Genomic DNA, 20,401 nt, shown 5'->3' with positions numbered 1-20,401 from the left:
TATCAACGGCCAGTGGGATGAACCCACTTGATGTAATTTTTTCCCCCAGACCCTTACGGGCCTGGCCAGGGCATGGTTCGATTCTTTGCCAGTGGGATCACTGGATTCATTCGAGGACTTGCGTACCAAGTTCCTCGCCCATTTTTGCCAGCAACGACGCCACGAACGAGATTCGTTGGACGTCATGAACATCTGGCGAAGGGACGACGAATCGCTCGAAGCATTCGTCGTCCGATATAATAAAGAGTGCCTGGAGATAGGTGACGTGGCAGACCAGATGGCACGAAACCACTTCATCCGGGCCGTTAAAGACAGAGAGATGATCATGACCATCTCTGGCAAGGAGGGCTTGCCCAAAAAATGGGAATATGTCATGACCGCGGTCAAGACATACGCCCAGACACAGCGGTCACTTGAACCGCATGTGACAAAGGCAAAGCCCCAAGCCGAAACATCCCACCAAGGGTCCAAGCGTAACAATAAACGCAACCGGGACGTTGGAAATCGCGATATTTCCAAACCATACTTCCCGCGAACCAACACGTTCGACCCAAAGAACTACAACCCCGCCCGAGACAGTCGGGCGTCAAAAAAAGAATCTCGGAGTGAGGTCCTCCTTGCCGACCCACAGTTCTTGCGACCGGCCCAACCAATGAAGTCTAAGAAAAATCAGGACCTCACACTCTACTGTGAGTACCACAAGGACTCGGGCCACACCACCAACAAATGCATCAGTCTCCGACTGGAGATTGAGCGCGCCTTAAAGGAGGGGAAACTGCAACATCTTTTGCCAGGTGGGCAAAAACCCACCAAGCGCATTACCCCTCATGGCGAAGGTACCTCCTCCGGGAAGAGAACCATGCACGTGGCTTCCACCCACATGATACACGGAGGCAAGGGCAGGCCGCGAAAAGCGGCAAGAAGGCCGGAATGTGACTGGAAAGACGAGCAAGTCGTCTTTCCAAAAGTCCGAGGCGGACCGCGCGATAGGCGTGCCGTCGTCATTTCAGGCCAACTGGCACACTACTGCACCGAGCGTCTATTCATCGACCCGGGCAGTACATCTGATATAATCTACGAACAATGCTTCAACCAGTTCGAACAGGAGGACAAAGATCGGTTGCAAGCAGTAGATTACCCGTTAACCGGGTTCGCAGGGGAAACTGTCTTTCCCCTAGGCCAGATTACTTTCCCTGTGCGTCTTTCCAGCGGAAACCGCACAAGGACAGAAGAGGTAAACTTCATGGTTTTACCTCACACCTCCAGATATGACGTACTCCTCGGGAGAGAATCCCAAGGAGATTTCAATATGATTACGTCCGTCCCCCACTCTGCGGTTGGTTTCCCAACCAAATCGGGGGTCGCGATAATCTATGCCCGCAGGGACGTCATGATGTCGGACGAAGTACGTCCGACCAAGGTCGCAAGGCCCACTCACAACGACCAACCAGAAAAGTGGGTTCTCAACGCGAGATACCCAGAACAAAAGGTCACATTGGGTCACGCCTTATCCCCGACCACAAAAGCGCAACTGAAGCAGCTTCTCTTCAGTAACCAGGACATCTTCGCGTGGACACTCGCAGACATGACCGGGGTCCCACGTGATATTGCGCAACATCACTTGAATACCTTGCCAGGTATCAAGCCAATGATCCAAGGCCAACGCCACCTTGGGTCAGCTAAAAATCAGGCGATGCAAGAGCAGATCGAAGAACTGCTCTCCGCAGGCATCCTGCGGGAAGTCAAATACCAGACGTGGTTATCCAATCCAGTCATGGTAGAAAAACCGTCCGGGGGCTGGCGCATGTGCGTCGATTACAAAGACCTTAACAAAGCCTGCCCCAAGGATTGTTACGCGCTTCCAGAAATCGACGAAAAGGTCGATAATCTCGCACCATTCAGGTGGAAGTGCTTCCTCGATTGCTACAAAGGGTACCATCAAGTACAAATGGCAATCGAGGATGAAGACAAAACGGCATTCCGGACTCCCACCGGAAATTACTGCTACACAAAAATGCCGTTTGGGTTGCGCAACGCGGGCTCAACCTACCAAAAGTTGATGAACGACACTTTCCGCGGCCAAATAAGCACAAGTGTCGAAATCTACATGGACGACCTGGTCGTCATGAGCATGGAAGAAGATACCATGCTCACAGATATTGAAAGAACATTCCAAACTCTGCGCAGCGTTAACATAAAGCTCAATCCAGGAAAATGCTCGTTTGGAATGGAAGAGGGCAAATTCCTTGGGTTCATCGTCACTAAAGATGGATTCAAGGTAAACCCGGAGAAAGTCCAGGCGATCGAGCGCATGCCATCGCCTTCATCGATGAAGGATATGCAAAGGCTAGCCGGCAGGCTAGCGACACTTAACAGATTCTTAGCCAACCACGCAGCTAAGTCTTATCCGTTCATCAAGACCCTGCGGAGCTGTTCAAAGAAAGAACAATTCCAGTGGACCGCAGAGGCTGAACAGGCCTTCCGGGAAATGAAGGAGTGTTTGATACAACTCCCAACTCTAACTGCACCACGCAAGGATGAGCCACTCATCTTATACCTATCCGCCGCGGATAACGCGGTGGGTGCGGTATTAATAGTGGAGCGAAAGGGGGTTCAAACACCCATCTATTACATCAGCAAGATGCTCAACGACCCAGAGACGAGATACTCAATAATGGAGAAATTGGTGCTAGCATTAGTGCACGCTTCAAGACGGTTGCGACGCTACTTCGTAAACCACGTCATCACAGTGCTAACCAATTACAGGATCGGCCCGATCCTCTCCAAACCCGACATCTCTGGGAGATTAGCAAAATGGGCAATCGAGCTGGGCGCGCACACGATACACTATAAACCGCGCCCCGCGATTAAAGGCCAAATCTTAGCTGATTTCGCCGCCGAAGTACCGGTGAATCGCATCCAAGAATGCGAAGAAGCACAAACTCCTGCACCAACGCCATCCTCCTCCGAGACATGGGCACTATTTACAGATGGTGCCTCCAACGACGAAGGCGCGGGTGCAGGTCTGCGACTCGTCAGCCCTGACGGCCAAGAGCTTAGATATGCAATCCGCCTCGAATTCAAAAGCACAAACAACGAGGCAGAATATGAGGCCCTGTTAGCGGGGCTACGTTTAGCAGTCAAAATCGGCGTGCAACATCTGGAAGCACACGTCGACTCTTTGTTAGTTGCAGGCCAAGTACGCGGCGACTACGCCGCAAAGGGGGATATCATGATCCTCTACCTCGAGCAAGTCCTGCAACTAAAATCCAAATTCGCTTCGTTCAATATTCGCCATATTAATCGAAGCGAAAACAAGTCCGCAGATGCACTATCGAAACTTGCATCTACCAGCTTCCAACACTTGGCAAAAGAGATACGCATCGAAATCCTGCAAAATCCTTCGGTACCCCTGCGCCAAGTCAACGTCATTCAATACGGTTCAACATCATGGATGACACCTATTATCGCATATCTACAATCAGGTGTGACTCCCGAAAGCAAATCAGAAGCACGCAAACTACAATACAAAGCGTGCCATTATCAAATGGGAGACGGTATCTTATACCGCAAATCATACCTCGGGCCACTACTACGATGCGTCAACCCCCAGGATGCCACATACCTCATTCGAGAGATACACGAGGGCATATGTGGCATACATGCTGGACCACGCATGGTAGTGGCCAAAATCATGAATGCCGGGTATTACTGGCCCGGCATGCACCTGGACGCCGTCAAAGAGTTGCGCAAGTGCATCGACTGTCAACGTCATGCTCCAAAAACCTTGCGTCCAAAAAACAACTTAGTCCCCGTCACAACCGCATGGCCCTTTCAGAAATGGGCAATTGACGTTGTGGGACCTTTCCCTGACGCTCCAGGTGCGGTTAAATTTATCATAGTAGCGGTTGATTACTTCACAAAATGGGTGGAAGCAAAACCGCTCGCCTCAACCACTGCTATGATAACAAGGAAGTTCATTTGGGAACACATCATCTGCCGTTTCGGTTTACCAATGTGCATCGTCACCGATAACGGCACCAACTTCGCTGCCGACGAATTCCAAAAATGGCTAAAAGAACTACATATTGAGCACATATTCTCATCAGTCGCACACCCGCAAGGGAACGACCAAGTCGAGAGTATCAATAAAAGCCTAGTCGAAGGGATCAAGGCACGGTTGGAAACGGCCAGGCGTGGCTGGGTCGATGAACTCCCAAGTATCTTATGGGCTCACCGTACAAGCCCAAAAACAAGCAATGGGGAAACACCCTTCAGCCTAGTCTACGGTTCAGAAGCGGTGATCCCCGCATAAGTAGGTCTCCCCTCTCCTAGAATGTTGGCTATTGAAAAACTAGACAACAACATGGAACGCAGGATCGATTTGGACCTCTTGGAAGAAAGGCGCGAAAACGCAGCCATCAACGAGGCCAAATATAAATCCAAACTTGAAAAGTACTACAACGCGCGCGTCCGCGTTTGTATTTTCAACCCAGGAGACTACGTCCTACGCGACAATGAGGCATCTAATGCCGAGCGCCCAGGCAAACTCGCCCCCAAGTGGGAAGGACCCTACCTCATCAAAGAGGTCTTAGGGAAAGGCGCGTACAAATTGCAAACACTAGAAGGCGAACCTATCGCACGCACATGGAATGCACAACAGCTTCGACGCTGTTATATGTAAGCCATGTTCTTACATTTCTCTATGTAACCTATCGGGCCGCAGGCCATTTGCAAAATAAATAAATAAGCAATTTTATACATTATTGTTTGTTATTACTATTACAAATGCGTGTTCCACTTTGCGGTATCCCAAAAACAGATTGGCAAAATCTTCATTCGCGATACCCATACAAAGTGGTAACCACACACAAATATTGTAATAGGCCAGCAGAAGGCAAAAAGACTTGTATATTTATCCGGCCGGATAAACAAGTTTTTGTCAACACTTAGCACAATTCCTGAGCCCAAAAAAGGCAAACAACGGAATTGACGCGGACTCATACGACAAAGGTATGGAGTACACTTGACCCCATTCACAAATGGGTAGAGTTCCGGATATATAAGCTTTTACAAAGCTTACACAATTCTAAAAACCCTAATGCGGTAAATAACAGAATTGACGCGTACTCGTACAACAAAGGCATGGAGTATACTTGACCCCGTTCATAAATGGGTAAAGTTACGCATATATACGTTCAGACATGCAAGAATTAAAAACACTTGTACAAACTGAACACAGAAACTTTATATTCAAAAAATTCAAGTATCCACATGATGCTTAATGAATTTACATAAAGTTCCTATTCTATACAAGAGGAATACAAAAAGAAGGCACACTCGCCAACCTAAACCCTATTTTGTACCGCTGGTTCCCGCATCTCCTCCGGCACCACCAGCGGGTTCTTCCTCATCCGTATCCGGATAAAGCATCCGCAAGCGGTCAACATAGTCCGCAGCCTCCAAACAATCGTCCAGTTCCCCTACACAGGCAAGGGGCGTATCATAAAAGGAGGCTTCGGCCGCCTTGAGATGCGATTCGACGTCCACACCATGGAACCCGGATCGTTTATCAGTATAACCGCCTGCGGATAATACATTGATATCCCCAATGCAGCGGTTATAACCAGCTTTAAAGCCTGCATCACGCGCGCGTTCCCTAACCAGATCCAAACCAGCCGCGGTCTCAGGGGCATTCATGATAGCCTCAACAATCTGCAAAAAAAAAAAAAAAAAAAAAAAAAAAGGATCATAAGTCTTGGATACTAATCCAAGCAAATGAAAGGCAACGGATACTCACACGCGCGATGCCGTGAGTCCGCAACCACTCACGGTCAGCTTCCAGCTGGTTAAAAGAGGACACCAAGGCATCCTTGGCCTCAACAGCGGCGTCAGTCCGCTTCTCCGCAACAGACACGCGGGCAGTAAGGTCTGTAACCGCGACCTCCCGGGCCTGAACCTCAGCCTGTCAAAAAATAGTAAACAGTTTACACGATAAACATTTACGAAACACGGAAGAAAGTAACACAGTCAAAGAAACATACCTGCAGGCTGGCAACAACTTTGTCCAAACGAATGCGCTCCGCATTCGCCTCTTCAAGAGCCTTAGAAGCACGGCTCTCCCTCTCTTCAGCTTCCTCAAGGGCTTTTGCGGCACGAGCCCCGGCTTCTTTGGCCTCTTCAAGCGCCTTCAGGGCGTCGGCCTTCGCCTGCAGCGCTTTAACAGAAATGGCCTCAGCCGCAGCTTTCTCCTGGCTCAAGGTAGCGTTCGCTGCCTTGGCATTTGTCAACTCCTGCCGAGCATGAAACAGAATGTCATTCTGCTTAGCCCACGATGCATTCCACTTCTTGCGCTCATTGGACATTTTTTCATTCCAACTCTTGCGCTCATCAGCAAGAAGTTTAGCAAGGGTACGCACCTGTTTCAGCTGGGCAGCAGCAGCCCATTCAGAAGTCTGCTTCTGCTTCTCAAAAGCAGCCTTGTCTTTCTCGAGCTGCTCCGCACCCACACGAGCAGCTTCGACCAACTTCTCCGCCTCGGCCCGCATGCGAGCAGCATCTTCCTCGCGCCGGCCCAGTACTTTATAATCTTCCAAAATGGCATTGGCCACAATGGAAGTCCCTACCAGCATTGTTGAGAGATGGTTTATACGCAGCTCTCGGGGTGCGGCACGGGCACGCTCGACTTCAAAAGGGGTGCCCAGACCACCCAGAATCTCCTTGCATGCCGCAGGGTCACTAGAAATATCGTCCCCCTGCATAACAGTCCAGGGGGGTCGGTGATACACCATACTGCGACCCTGGGAGTATGTGCGGTAGTAATACTCCAATTCAGACTCCCCAGGCTGAATTGGAGGCCCGTCATAACCCGCACCACCAGCAGACGAGCCGCTACCCTTCTCACCAGCAGGAGACTTCTGCGGCTCAGCATCCTGCTGCCGCACCTCAGCATCAGACTTCTGCTTACCGGCATCTGAGAACCTCAAGTCCAATCCATCACCCTCATTAGGAGAGATCAGATTGTCCGAGGAATCCACAGTGTCAAAAATCCGGTCAGCAGTCGTTTCCACCGTCTTCTCCAAGGGGGGATCGCGAACCGGCCCAACCAAAGGGACCGTAGGCTCCTGGGGCACGACAGTCTCCTTCGATACCCCCGCACCCGCAGCAGCGGTATGCGGAGGAGACGCAGGGAAGTCAAAGAAAGAATACCCCGCATCTCGGGATTCTGCAACACAAAGAGCATTAATGATTATTCCCACCTATTGTACATACAAAACAAGGAAAAGGGATATACTTACCAGCAGCAACTGCAGGTTTCTTTTGCGCCGGAGCAACTCTCTTGGTCTGCAGTCTCCGACGTTTCGGTTCACCACCACCAGCAGCCCTCTGCTCTGGTCCCCGTTTCTCTCCAACAACGGGGGGAACCACAGCAGTTCCACCCGCAGCCGCACCACTACTGTCACACCCCGAAATATCAGAGCTGGCGTGACTGGACCGGTATCTTCATTGCACAGCGGAAGCAAATAAGCTAAGACTTCTAGATGGTGAACGCCGCTAAGTACTCGAATTCCCATGGGTTCTCCTATTCCAACCGTTCCATAGTTTTGAAAATGCAACCTGAGAAAGAACATGCGAAAAAAATCAACATAAAGTTGAGCGAGTTCATAGTTTGTTTTGAAAAGATTCAAAAGAAATCTTTTTGATAACCGGTTTTAAAAGCTGTGGAGAAATTTAGTAAAATCAGTTTCTTGGCATGTTATATGAAAACGGTGAGTCTAGCCCACGAGAGTGTTTATGCATTGCACGAGAGAGAATGGGCCAAGCCCAAACGAACCTTTGTAAGCAGGATCAGCGCGTCCTCTTACTTAGGCATAATTTGAAAAACGTTACCAAATTTGTAAATCCATGTATTTGTGAGTTTACTTCAAATGAATCTTAAAAACATTTGAAAACTTGAGTATCAAAAGCTGGTATGTAAGCGTCTATGAACAGATCATTAATGTTTTGCAAGGACATTAATATATGTGGCGACATAGGAAGCACTCAACCCTAGCGGATTTCCCCCGGTCCACCCGGTTAGAACAACAAAAGCACTACATGGGCCACACAAGGACCCAAGAGTGGGGCTCGCTACACCCGATAGATCTACCACTTTTGCCCTCGGTCTTATACAAGATTAATGGCACTTAAGAGAGATTACTATTCGCTCACCTGATCTAACAGTTCATTCCCTAGCTTAACCATACCCTAGTTAACGTATAATGTGAGAGTTATTCATGTCCTTGGGCCTCTGCCCATGTCCTTGGGCCTTTGCCCACGCCATTCGTGTTATTAAAACTCATGCATGTTTCGAAAAACACTAATGTTTTTATAAACCGGTATGTTTAGCATAATCTTTTCGTAAACCATTTGAGTTTGTTAAAATCATGTCGCAAAATGGTTTATAAATATGCAATATTCATTTATCGAAACCTTGTGTGATTTTGCAAAACTTGCATGTCTTTCCACCCCCGAAAACATTTTATAAAAATGTAAAACAGTAAAAAGTGGGGGTTATGAACTCACCTGGACTTCCATGTGCAATCATAGCCTAGCGTGATTCCGTAGTGTCGTTCCAAGAACATGAATTAGCTAGTGTGCACCTATGACATTCCTACGAAGGAATACTTATCAGTTTCTAGTTTAACGACGTAGTTAAACTACGTGTCCGAGCTCTACCGAATCGTTAACTAAACGATTCTATGAAGGTGTTATTATGACTTAGAATAACCAATCTATGGTTATTTGATCCCGTTTATAGTCGGGATAAAACTAAGTTTCGAGAACAACTTAGTTCTCGAGTGTTTTAGAAAATATATATAAATTTATGTATATTATCATATATATATATATATATATATATATGTATACATGTGTGTGTGTGTGTTTGCGTGCGTCTGTACAAAGCCGTGTTAGTCGTCGCGAATAGAAGGCATAGATGAAATGGTATGTATTCAAAATATCGTATATAATACGGTAACATACTGTTATAGTTTTCGTAGGATGGAAATAAATAAATAAATATACATATATAAATAGATTCGATACTTGATGTTTGAAACGAATATAAACAAATATATTCACTTTGTAAGAATTCGGATTCTAGGCGATGGAGAGAAATATAAATAATCATATTCATATTATATAATTTCCAAATATTAAATGTTTGAAAAGTGAATCCCAAATTCTGATGTTCGAAATAAATATAGACACTATATTCATCTTATAAAAGTTTCAGAAATATCAATGTTTGATTAAATATAGATAATTATATTCATCAAAATAAGTGTTGGGTTTCGTTAAGTTGTAACTCACTTGTTGTCGTATATTATAATTTATAAAAACGACACCAAAATACAAATACTTTAATATTTAGTTTCATAAGAAGACTAGGATTCCGATTGGCGCCGTTTTTAAACTTTAAATATGTTTTGTAGATCGGACTTTTAACGAGAAGCGTACAGAGTTTCCTCTGTTTTTGGACGATCCCGACAATCGAGTGTCGATTTATTTTGTCAAAATTCAACAATATTCAACAATCAATATATATAACTTTATATAAATTTTTCACTAAATATATCAAAACGTTGAATACGAAGCAAAATCACTAAATGTAAAACCGTTAGTTAGTCGGGTCGAGCTCGGTTCGCGTATACTAAATAAAATCAAACGTAGACTAACTCGCTACGCTAACAACTTTACCGGGTCTGGCTTTGACCGACGTTGACTGCTGTTGACCGGCAGTTGACTGTTGACTTTGACCGTGACCCGAAACCGAAACCTGAACCCAAAAATGAACCAACCTAAACCCGTAACATCCAAAGTTGACCCGAAACCCGCACTTGAATCTGACCGAGTTGCACCATACCCGAACCCAAACCAAAATCTGAACCCGAACGATACCGTTGACTGTTGTTGACCGGGCGTTGACTGACGTTGACTGAGTTGACTCGGTTTGACCGAGTTAACTCAGGTTGACCGAGCTTTGACCGACGTTGACTTGTTGACCATAGTTAACCTGAATACCGAAACGTGAACTTGATGTTGACTAACGGATGACTCGAACATCGAGTTGACCCGCATCATGACCCGAGCCAAAAATAAACTGAACCGCGACACCCGAAACTTTAACCGAGTCTTGAATCCTGACCTAAACATGACCGGAAACATAACCGCCACCACTACAGTCATCATCAGCCAAACACCACCCTCACCATCGACATTATCATCACAACATCATCATCAACATGTCGATTATCAGTGGAAACTTCAACCCCGCCTGAAACAAAAATCGATCGGAGAAAGAAGCGAAAAGAAAAAAAAACGTGGATCTAACAAGATCTTGAAGAAATTGAGAGAGTTTAGTGCTTACCGAGGAAAACGACTCGAACCTGAAGCTCGTCGGACCAGAACACCACCATCATCATCGGTCATCACCGCCACCGCCGCCGCAGGTGGCGGCACCGTCGTTGTCGACGACGGCACCGGCTCCGCCGGTTCTCTTTCTCTCTTTTCCTCTTCTGCTCGGTCTCTCTCTCTCTCGCTTGAACCGTCGGTCACCACCACCTGATGGTGGTGGGTCGTTACTCGATCTGCCGGGGGGGGGGGGGGGGGTTGTGCGTGGTTTAGGGGTGTGGTTGTTTGCCGGCGAGAGTAAAGGTGCCGAAAGGTTACCGACCACCGTCGGTTCCACCGGTGGTATTGCCGGAATCTCAGGTGCTCTAGAGAGAGAGTAGAAGGGACTGTAGTGGCGTGCGTGTATCTGTGATTGTGAAAAAGTGAAGAAGATTTAGGGTTTGGCTAGTCTTTTATAGTTAGGTTTAGATAATGGGCTTTGGGCTTGGGCCCAAGGCCCACAAGCCCAATATCGCGTGTTATAGGTGGCCCGTTAACTATCCGAAGCCCGTTTTCGAATCCTGTTCGGTGTAAAATGTCGTGCAATAAAGTTTTAGAGACGAAACGCTTGAAATTACGTCGTAACTTGATGTTTAATGCGTCCGTTCGTCGGTTGCGTTAAAAATGCGTAAACTGTGTCGTTCGTCGTTTCGTGTCCGTTTTGCGATCTATTTTCAACGACGGATAATAAATCTGAATGCGAAGTTAAATATATCATAATGTATTAATATTGTGTCGTAACTCAAATCCGCTGCTTCCATTCCGTTGCCGGTGCGTTCCTACAGTCGCCTTTTTCGTTCACGTATGCGTGTTGTGACGTTTAGAAGCGTGAAAATTTTGCAAAACGAAATCCATGAGTTTAAATTATATGTATAAACTTTGTATTTGTCGGCATTGTCAGTAGTTTGTACGGTGTCAGTTCGTTATCGCTTAATATCCAACGGATTTCTCAAAAATCCTCATACGCGCACTGTAACGTCCGATAAGCGTTCCTAGGCATAACAAGGGCCTAATTAAGTTAATACGTGCCTTAAACACTATTTATTATCACCTTAAACACTTGTTAATTGCGTAATTAAAAGCCGTTAATTACCGGTTGTCACATTCTCCCCCTGTTGCAGAAATTTCGTCCTCGAAATTTAGAGTATGTTATCTCCTCAGAGTTGTGTCGTTCCTAGGTAAGTCCTAATAATACCAAAGTGAATGACTGTGTAATCAAGTCAAGACTTATTCAGATTACGTGAGTGTAAGGACATTTTGCATCAATAAGAACCCAACGGTTCCACTGAGTTTGTTCTAGAAATCGATGTCAAGTGAACGAAGTGTCGTGATACTATCACCAATGTGACTATGTTTACAGGGGTCCAACAAAGGAGGAATTTCGACCAATAGAATTCCAAATGGACGTTCACAATATGCAATTCAATTTTTGAAACAATAGAATTCACTACCAACGGAAACTTGCCTTGGTTGTTGTATAAGTGAAACTCGGATTCAACAAACTCAAATAAATAGAATCATAAAAATGATTTGTCAACTATCGAACCAATAAATGGATAAGATAAAATCAAGGTGTTGACATTGTTGAGTTGCAAGGATACACCGAAATGAAATACAACCGAACCTGGTGTATCATCGTCTTAATACATAGTTGCATTAAGACTGTTTAAATGGTGAGTCGAACGAAAAGCATATGTAATTTCGCAGGAAACGATTTATCAAAATTAGCGCAAGCTACAAGTTTATATCGACGCCACAAGGTGTCGTAGTGAATGGAATAATTCAATAATAGCGGTGACCGAACAAGTATCATCGCGTTTGCAATCAAATGAAGGCTCAACGAAGTTAATTTTGAATGCTCGTTCCAACAAATATCAGAGGATTTTCAATTGATAATGAAACAAATAAACAATGTTTTCGAGCGAAGATGAAAGAGCAATAAATATCACAAAATGTTTGATCGATGCTGAAAGAACCGTTAAGAGGCACACCGAAATATGACATGAACTTGTGTACCATTGTCTTAACACACAATTGTATTAAGACTGATTTAATACGATAAATCAACAAGGCGGATTTAATATAATTAAACAAATAAATAAATAATTAAATCCGTACATGATGTGAGCAACAAGATTAGCGCAAGCTTCAAACTTGTGAAATACGCCACCACAAGGTGATCGTGATCAAAGAAACGATTCAATGAAGTCGAAGACCAAACAAGCCTGTTATGGTTCAAAGCAAATGAAGTGCTTGTTGGGATTATTTCGAATATGATGGCCTCAATCCATCATATGGAATCTTGAATCGAATATATATTACGAGCAAGTTCAAACAATTGAACTTGGTTTAAGCACCATCCAACAATGGATGCATGTATCAACAAAGAAAAATTCGACACGATTACAACGAAAAACCATGTATGTAGCTTGAAAGGAAATGAGTTTCAACGAGCTCGTTGACCCGATATCAAAGAGTCAACGTTTTGCAATAATACGGTCATCCAAATCACAATGTAAAATTCGACATAGCGAAACAATATTGAACGTTGATAAAGCAACAATTTCGAGCGAAGCCACATGCGTAACGAACAACGCATGTGTAACATATGAATTTGTCAAGAATGAAGCAATTAAGTGTTCGTTATCATGAAATAAAATCTTCGTGATGCAATGGCCATTAGGGGGAGTAGAAATGCAAAAATCTACTCACTATATGCAAGAAGTCGAAATTTCAACAAAAGAAATTTAAGGACTTTACCTGGAAGTTCACGTGATGATTGGTTGTTAGATGACGTTACCATGGAATGTCGAACGTTGCGTATTTGCCATAAATGAAATAGGGGGATGTGAAGACATGTGACTTCTTTTGCAGCGCCAACAGCTGTGAGTCCTATTAGACTAAGCATCGACTGTTGTGAAATCTTGCTTTAACGTACCTCAGCGAGATTCATGTTGTTTGCCGGATCACATGGCAAAGTGTCGTATTGCGGTCGGTAGTTCTCCCGCTGCCGGGATTAGCATCGTTGTTATCGTGACCATTTGTGGCTTCCCCAAGGCCTTGCCTCGAAAGTCGTGTGTGATGTACTTCGATGTCCGCTGACGTATAGTTTAAGTTTCACGAATATTCGCGCACTAGCGTTTCGTTCCGCGTAGAATGTGATGTGCTCAGACATCCGTTGACGTATAGTTTGAGTTTCATGTATCATCGTGCACTAGCGTTTCGTTCCACGTAGGTTACCTGCTCGGGTAAGTCAAATAGCATAGACGACATAATATAATGGCGTTTGCTCGAGTTGTTAGTCACGGTTTCTAAGTGAGGACCTTTAATGAGTTTCAAAATAAGCTTTACAAAGGTCCTAAATGCACGTTATCCAAAACTCTCTCAAAGTCTTGCTTAATGTATGAATATGTTTCGTGAACCGTGTATCAACACAACACTTGTGTTTGTTAAAAAAAACAAAACTGTTGACTCATTGTTCTCGGAAACGGTTGGAACCCATATTCGAGTCTTAGGCGTTCGGTATGCGTTTAAGTCTTAATAATCTAAGACCCCAGAGTATAGTGTGGTTAGAGCCTAGGTATCTCTACAGAAACCTAATTCGCTGTAACCTATAGCTCTGATACCAATCTGTCACACCCCGAAATATCAGAGCTGGCGTGACTGGACCGGTATCTTCATTGCACAGCAGAAGCAAATAAGCTAAGACTTCTAGATAATGAACGCCGCTAAGTACTCGAATTCCCATGGGTTCTCCTATTCCAACCGTTCCATAGTTTTGAAAATGCAACCTGAGAAAGAACATGCGAAAAAAATCAACATAAAGTTGAGCGAGTTCATAGTTTGTTTTGAAAAGATTCAAAAGAAATCTTTTTGATAACCGGTTTTAAAAGCTGTGGAGAAATTTAGTAAAATCAGTTTCTTGGCATGTTATATGAAAACGGTGAGTCTAGCCCACGAGAGTGTTTGTGCATTGCACGAGAGAGAATGGGCCAAGCCCAAACGAACCTTTGTAAGCAGGATCAGCGCGTCCTCTTACTTAGGCATAATTTGAAAAACGTTACCAAATTTGTAAATCCATGTATTTGTGAGTTTACTTCAAATGAATCTTAAAAACATTTGAAAACTTGAGTATCAAAAGCTGGTATGTAAGCGTCTATGAACAGATTATTAATGTTTTGCAAGGACATTAATATATGTGGCGACATAGGAAGCACTCAACCCTAGCGGATTTCCCCCGGTCCACCCGGTTAGAACAACAAAAGCACTACATGGGCCACACAAGGACCCAAGAGTGGGGCTCGCTACACCCGATAGATCTACCACTTTTGCCCTCGGTCTTATACAAGATTAATGGCACTTAAGAGAGATTACTATTCGCTCACCTGATCTAACAGTTCATTCCCTAGCTTAACCATACCCTAGTTAACGTATAATGTGAGAGTTATTCATGTCCTTGGGCCTCTGCCCATGTCCTTGGGCCTTTGCCCACGCCATTCGTGTTATTAAAACTCATGCATGTTTCGAAAAACACTAATGTTTTTATAAACCGGTATGTTTAGCATAATCTTTTCGTAAACCATTTGAGTTTGTTAAAATCATGTCGCAAAATGGTTTATAAATATGCAATATTCATTTATCGAAACCTTGTGTGATTTTGCAAAACTTGCATGTCTTTCCACCCCCGAAAACATTTTATAAAAATGTAAAACAGTAAAAAGTGGGGGTTATAACTCACCTGGACTTCCATGTGCAATCATAGCCTAGCGTGATTCCGTAGTGTCGTTCCAAGAACATGAATTAGCTAGTGTGCACCTATGACATTCCTACGAAGGAATACTTATCAGTTTCTAGTTTAACGACGTAGTTAAACTACGTGTCCGAGCTCTACCGAATCGTTAACTAAACGATTCTATGAAGGTGTTATTATGACTTAGAATAACCAATCTATGGTTATTTGATCCCGTTTATAGTCGGGATAAAACTAAGTTTCGAGAACAACTTAGTTCTCGAGTGTTTTAGAAAATATATATAAATTTATGTATATTATCATATATATATATATATATATATATATGTATACATGTGTGTGTGTGTGTTTGCGTGCGTCTGTACAAAGCCGTGTTAGTCGTCGCGAATAGAAGGCATAGATGAAATGGTATGTATTCAAAATATCGTATATAATACGGTAACATACTGTTATAGTTTTCGTAGGATGGAAATAAATAAATAAATATACATATATAAATAGATTCGATACTTGATGTTTGAAACGAATATAAACAAATATATTCACTTTGTAAGAATTCGGATTCTAGGCGATGGAGAGAAATATAAATAATCATATTCATATTATATAATTTCCAAATATTAAATGTTTGAAAAGTGAATCCCAAATTCTGATGTTCGAAATAAATATAGACACTATATTCATCTTATAAAAGTTTCAGAAATATCAATGTTTGATTAAATATAGATAATTATATTCATCAAAATAAGTGTTGGGTTTCGTTAAGTTGTAACTCACTTGTTGTCGTATATTATAATTTATAAAAACGACACCAAAATACAAATACTTTAATATTTAGTTTCATAAGAAGACTAGGATTCCGATTGGCGCCGTTTTTAAACTTTAAATATGTTTTGTAGATCGGACTTTTAACGAGAAGCGGACAGAGTTTCCTCTGTTTTTGGACGATCCCGACAATCGAGTGTCGATTTATTTTGTCAAAATTCAACAATATTCAACAATCAATATATATAACTTTATATAAATTTTTCACTAAATATATCAAAACGTTGAATACGAAGCAAAATCACTAAATGTAAAACCGTTAGTTAGTCGGGTCGAGCTCGGTTCGCGTATACTAAATAAAATCAAACGTAGACTAACTCGCTACGCTAACAACTTTACCGGGTCTGGCTTTGACCGACGTTGACTGCTGTTGACCGGCAGTTGACTGTTGACTTTGACCGTGACCCGAAACCGAAACCTGAACCCAAAAATGAACCAACCTAAACCCGTAACATCCAAAGTTGACCCGAAACCCGCACTTGAATCTGACCGAGTTGCACCATACCCGAACCCAAACCAAAATCTGAACCCGAACGATACCGTTGACTGTTGTTGACCGGGCGTTGACTGACGTTGACTGAGTTGACTCGGTTTGACCGAGTTAACTCAGGTTGACCGAGCTTTGACCGACGTTGACTTGTTGACCATAGTTAACCTGAATACCGAAACGTGAACTTGATGTTGACTAACGGATGACTCGAAAATCGAGTTGACCCGCATCATGACCCGAGCCAAAAATAAACTGAACCGCGACACCCGAAACTTTAACCGAGTCTTGAATCCTGACCTAAACATGACCGGAAACATAACCGCCACCACTACAGTCATCATCAGCCAAACACCACCCTCACCATCGACATTATCATCACAACATCATCATCAACATGTCGATTATCAGTGGAAACTTCAACCCCGCCTGAAACAAAAATCGATCGGAGAAAGAAGCGAAAAGAAAAAAAAACGTGGATCTAACAAGATCTTGAAGAAATTGAGAGAGTTTAGTGCTTACCGAGGAAAACGACTCGAACCTGAAGCTCGTCGGACCAGAACACCACCATCATCATCGGTCATCACCGCCACCGCCGCCGCAGGTGGCGGCACCGTCGTTGTCGACGACGGCACCGGCTCCGCCGGTTCTCTTTCTCTCTTTTCCTCTTCTGCTCGGTCTCTCTCTCTCTCGCTTGAACCGTCGGTCACCACCACCTGATGGTGGTGGGTCGTTACTCGATCTGCCGGGGGGGGGTTGTGCGTGGTTTAGGGGTGTGGTTGTTTGCCGGCGAGAGTAAAGGTGCCGAAAGGGTACCGACCACCGTCGGTTCCACCGGTGGTATTGCCGGAATCTCAGGTGCTCTAGAGAGAGAGTAGAAGGGACTGTAGTGGCGTGCGTGTATCTGTGATTGTGAAAAAGTGAAGAAGATTTAGGGTTTGGCTAGTCTTTTATAGTTAGGTTTAGATAATGGGCTTTGGGCTTGGGCCCAAGGCCCACAAGCCCAATATCGCGTGTTATAGGTGGCCCGTTAACTATCCGAAGCCCGTTTTCGAATCCTGTTCGGTGTAAAATGTCGTGCAATAAAGTTTTAGAGTCGAAACGCTTGAAATTACGTCGTAACTTGATGTTTAATGCGTCCGTTCTTCGGTTGCGTTAAAAATGCGTAAACTGTGTCGTTCGTCGTTTCGTGTCTGTTTTGCGATCCGTTTTCAACGACGGATAATAAATCTGAATGCGAAGTTAAATATATCATAATGTATTAATATTGTGTCGTAACTCAAATCCGCTGCTTCCATTCCGTTGCCGGTGCGTTCCTACAGTCGCCTTTTTCGTTCACGTATGCGTGTTGTGACGTTTAGAAGCGTGAAAATTTTGCAAAACGAAATCCATGAGTTTAAATTATATGTATAAACTTTGTATTTGTCGGCATTGTCAGTAGTTTGTACGGTGTCAGTTCGTTATCGCTTAATATCCAACGGATTTCTCAAAAATCCTCATACGCGCACTGTAACGTCCGATAAGCGTTCCTAGGCATAACAAGGGCCTAATTAAGTTAATACGTGCCTTAAACACTATTTATTATCACTTTAAACACTTGTTAATTGCGTAATTAAAAGCCGTTAATTACCGGTTGTCACAACTACCTATAACACCCAAACCCTCAAGGGTATCAGATACTACGACGTAATCGGTATATCCCCGAGAACAAGATCGATAGGTACCTGCGGCTTCAGAAACTGAAGAAGGGGCAGCTGAGCCTTCAGCACTCCCCTTGCCACGACCCCGCACGGTCTTCTTCACCGTTTTCTTCTCCACAGTCTTTTTGGGGACACGTTTCTCAAACTTCCCCAAATCCGCAAGGATACCTGGATTGACACAATCAACAAAACCAGTCAAAAAGATAAACTGAAAAAACTAATGTCACATACGACATACCTCTTGCGTCTCCCGGAACCGGGGCATCCAGCACCGCACGCGACGGTACGCGGAAGTTGCTAAGAATTTCAAGGTTGAAGCCTTTCTTCAGCTCAACCGCAATCAGTTCAACCTGGCCCCCGAAATCGGGCTCAAACATTCTCCACAAGCCAACCGCATCCGCTGATACATGCATGCAGGTTACTACAAAGGCTTAGGAAGTAAGGAAAATAACAAAGTGCAAAGAGCTTACCACCACCCTTTTCCCACAAAACGGGCCTTTCCTTCCTATCTGGTCTCGAGAGCATCATCCGCAATATCCACAGTTGATCATTATCCAACTTCTTGAGTTCAATAGGCCGCAGCCTAGAGAACCAGTCCACGGTCTTTGCGGTAGCAACAGGAATATCTTCATCAGAAACTCCAACGTTGACATTTCTGAAAGACATGGTAGCATAGACCGCACAGGCTTTCACATAGAAGAACCTCTTCTTCCAGCCTGTCACACCCTTAGGGGGCGTCATCAACTTCAGACTCCCATGCCGTTGAGTAATCGAGAAAAAACCGGTGTTCACCGTCAACTGGTAGAACCGCCGGAAATTTTCCACAGTAATGGGCAAGCCATGGGCACGGAATGTGTATTCAAAGTTCCTAATTCGGAACATTCCGAAAGGACTAAGTTGGGAGATATGGAGATGATAATACTCCAATACCTCCGCAACAAACACCGTCACCGGCAACCTAAGGTTGCCGTCGTTGAAAAAATCAGCCCACAAGGTTATATAACCGGCCGGAGCATCGGCACCGGTGTCCCCCACTTGTGGGTAGGTAGCATCCCAATCTTTGGCCATCTGCACAGTGGCCATCAGGAGTTTAAAACCACCCTTCGACCACTTCAACACCGGTAACCCACCACCGGGAACGTCAACGTCATCATCTTCGTCTTCATCAGCCGATACTACCGGCTGTTCAGGGTTTTCACCCTCAACATTGTGTGGATTTGATGGTTCAGCCATCAGAAAATATCAGAGATATGAAAGAACGTGAGTAGAAAAACAAAGAACCCTCACTGGAACTTCAAGGAATTTCGTCGGAGAAGACAAAGAACAAGGTTTCTCTCACCGGCAAATTTTTGAAATTTCAAACAAGTGAGGGGAAACCACGAACGGTTTCCCCTTATATACCCATCGCAATTAATGCGGAGGGAGAAAACAAATCATCACGTTCAAAAAGAGCGAATCGTATGACACCACGTGTCGAGCGCCGTTTCCGCTGACGGTTATCACGCGCGCGTGGCCGCCCACGCGCCTGACAAAAGGGACGTTTACACTCTTCGCTACAGTGCATTTAATGCCTCGGGCAGTGTAAACGTCCTTTCATTTCAGCACATGCCAGGAAGATCTCACCAACTTCCACCAACTCACACGTGAGATCAGCCACGTATGCAACAAAAAGCGACTACATTATCCAATTATAAGCGGCATGCGGTTTCTCTGGTATACCGCACCATAACCCATATCGCATGTCGTTTTTTAACATACCCCTAAAAATAGGTAAAAATATATATCTCTACGCTATAAGGGGGTATAATACATATCCGCACTACCCACGAGCACACGTGGAATATGCGGACATGACACACACGAGCCCGTTCAGGTGTGTCAGATGCTCAGAACCAGCGTTGTCCGTTGGACTGAACCGCATCTCAGAGACAGGGGATCCGCATTGCCTTCATTCTCTTCAAGCTTCAAATCCCTCATGTCCGGTTCACAACCGCAGAGGGTACATGAACACCTTCTTTAACAAAAGGAAGGAAGGGAATGCACGCAAACGCACATCAGCAACCCTGTCTCCTGAACCTTCAAGAGCTACATCCGAGCCACACCCGCTTCGAGCAAATGTGGTAATGCAAAACCACAGACACTCACGTGGAGCTACGGACATAACCATAGCTTCCGCAGAGTGGTTGCTACGGAAGAGCCAAGCTC

General features: G+C 44.5%; 2 long non-coding RNA genes across 2 annotated transcripts; both read right to left on the bottom strand.

Annotated features, from left to right (window-relative positions):
• Window positions 1-9,570: 9,570 nt before the first annotated feature.
• Window positions 9,571-10,667, bottom strand: LOC118487965. The gene is made up of 2 exons (XR_004883026.1): window positions 10,412-10,667; window positions 9,571-10,318 (listed from the first exon to the last, which is right to left on the bottom strand). It is a non-coding gene; the product is annotated as an uncharacterized LOC118487965 (long non-coding RNA).
• Window positions 10,668-16,191: 5,524 nt separating this feature from the next.
• LOC118487966 lies at window positions 16,192-17,428 on the bottom strand. Its single transcript, XR_004883027.1, has 2 exons — window positions 17,019-17,428; window positions 16,192-16,925 (listed from the first exon to the last, which is right to left on the bottom strand). It is a non-coding gene; the product is annotated as an uncharacterized LOC118487966 (long non-coding RNA).
• Window positions 17,429-20,401: the final 2,973 nt, after the last annotated feature.

This window comes from Helianthus annuus, chromosome 16 (genome assembly GCF_002127325.2).
Source record: "Helianthus annuus cultivar XRQ/B chromosome 16, HanXRQr2.0-SUNRISE, whole genome shotgun sequence".
Lineage (NCBI taxonomy): Eukaryota > Viridiplantae > Streptophyta > Magnoliopsida > Asterales > Asteraceae > Helianthus > Helianthus annuus.
Note: the sequence above shows the minus strand (reverse complement) of the source record. Positions and strands in the feature narration are given on the sequence as shown.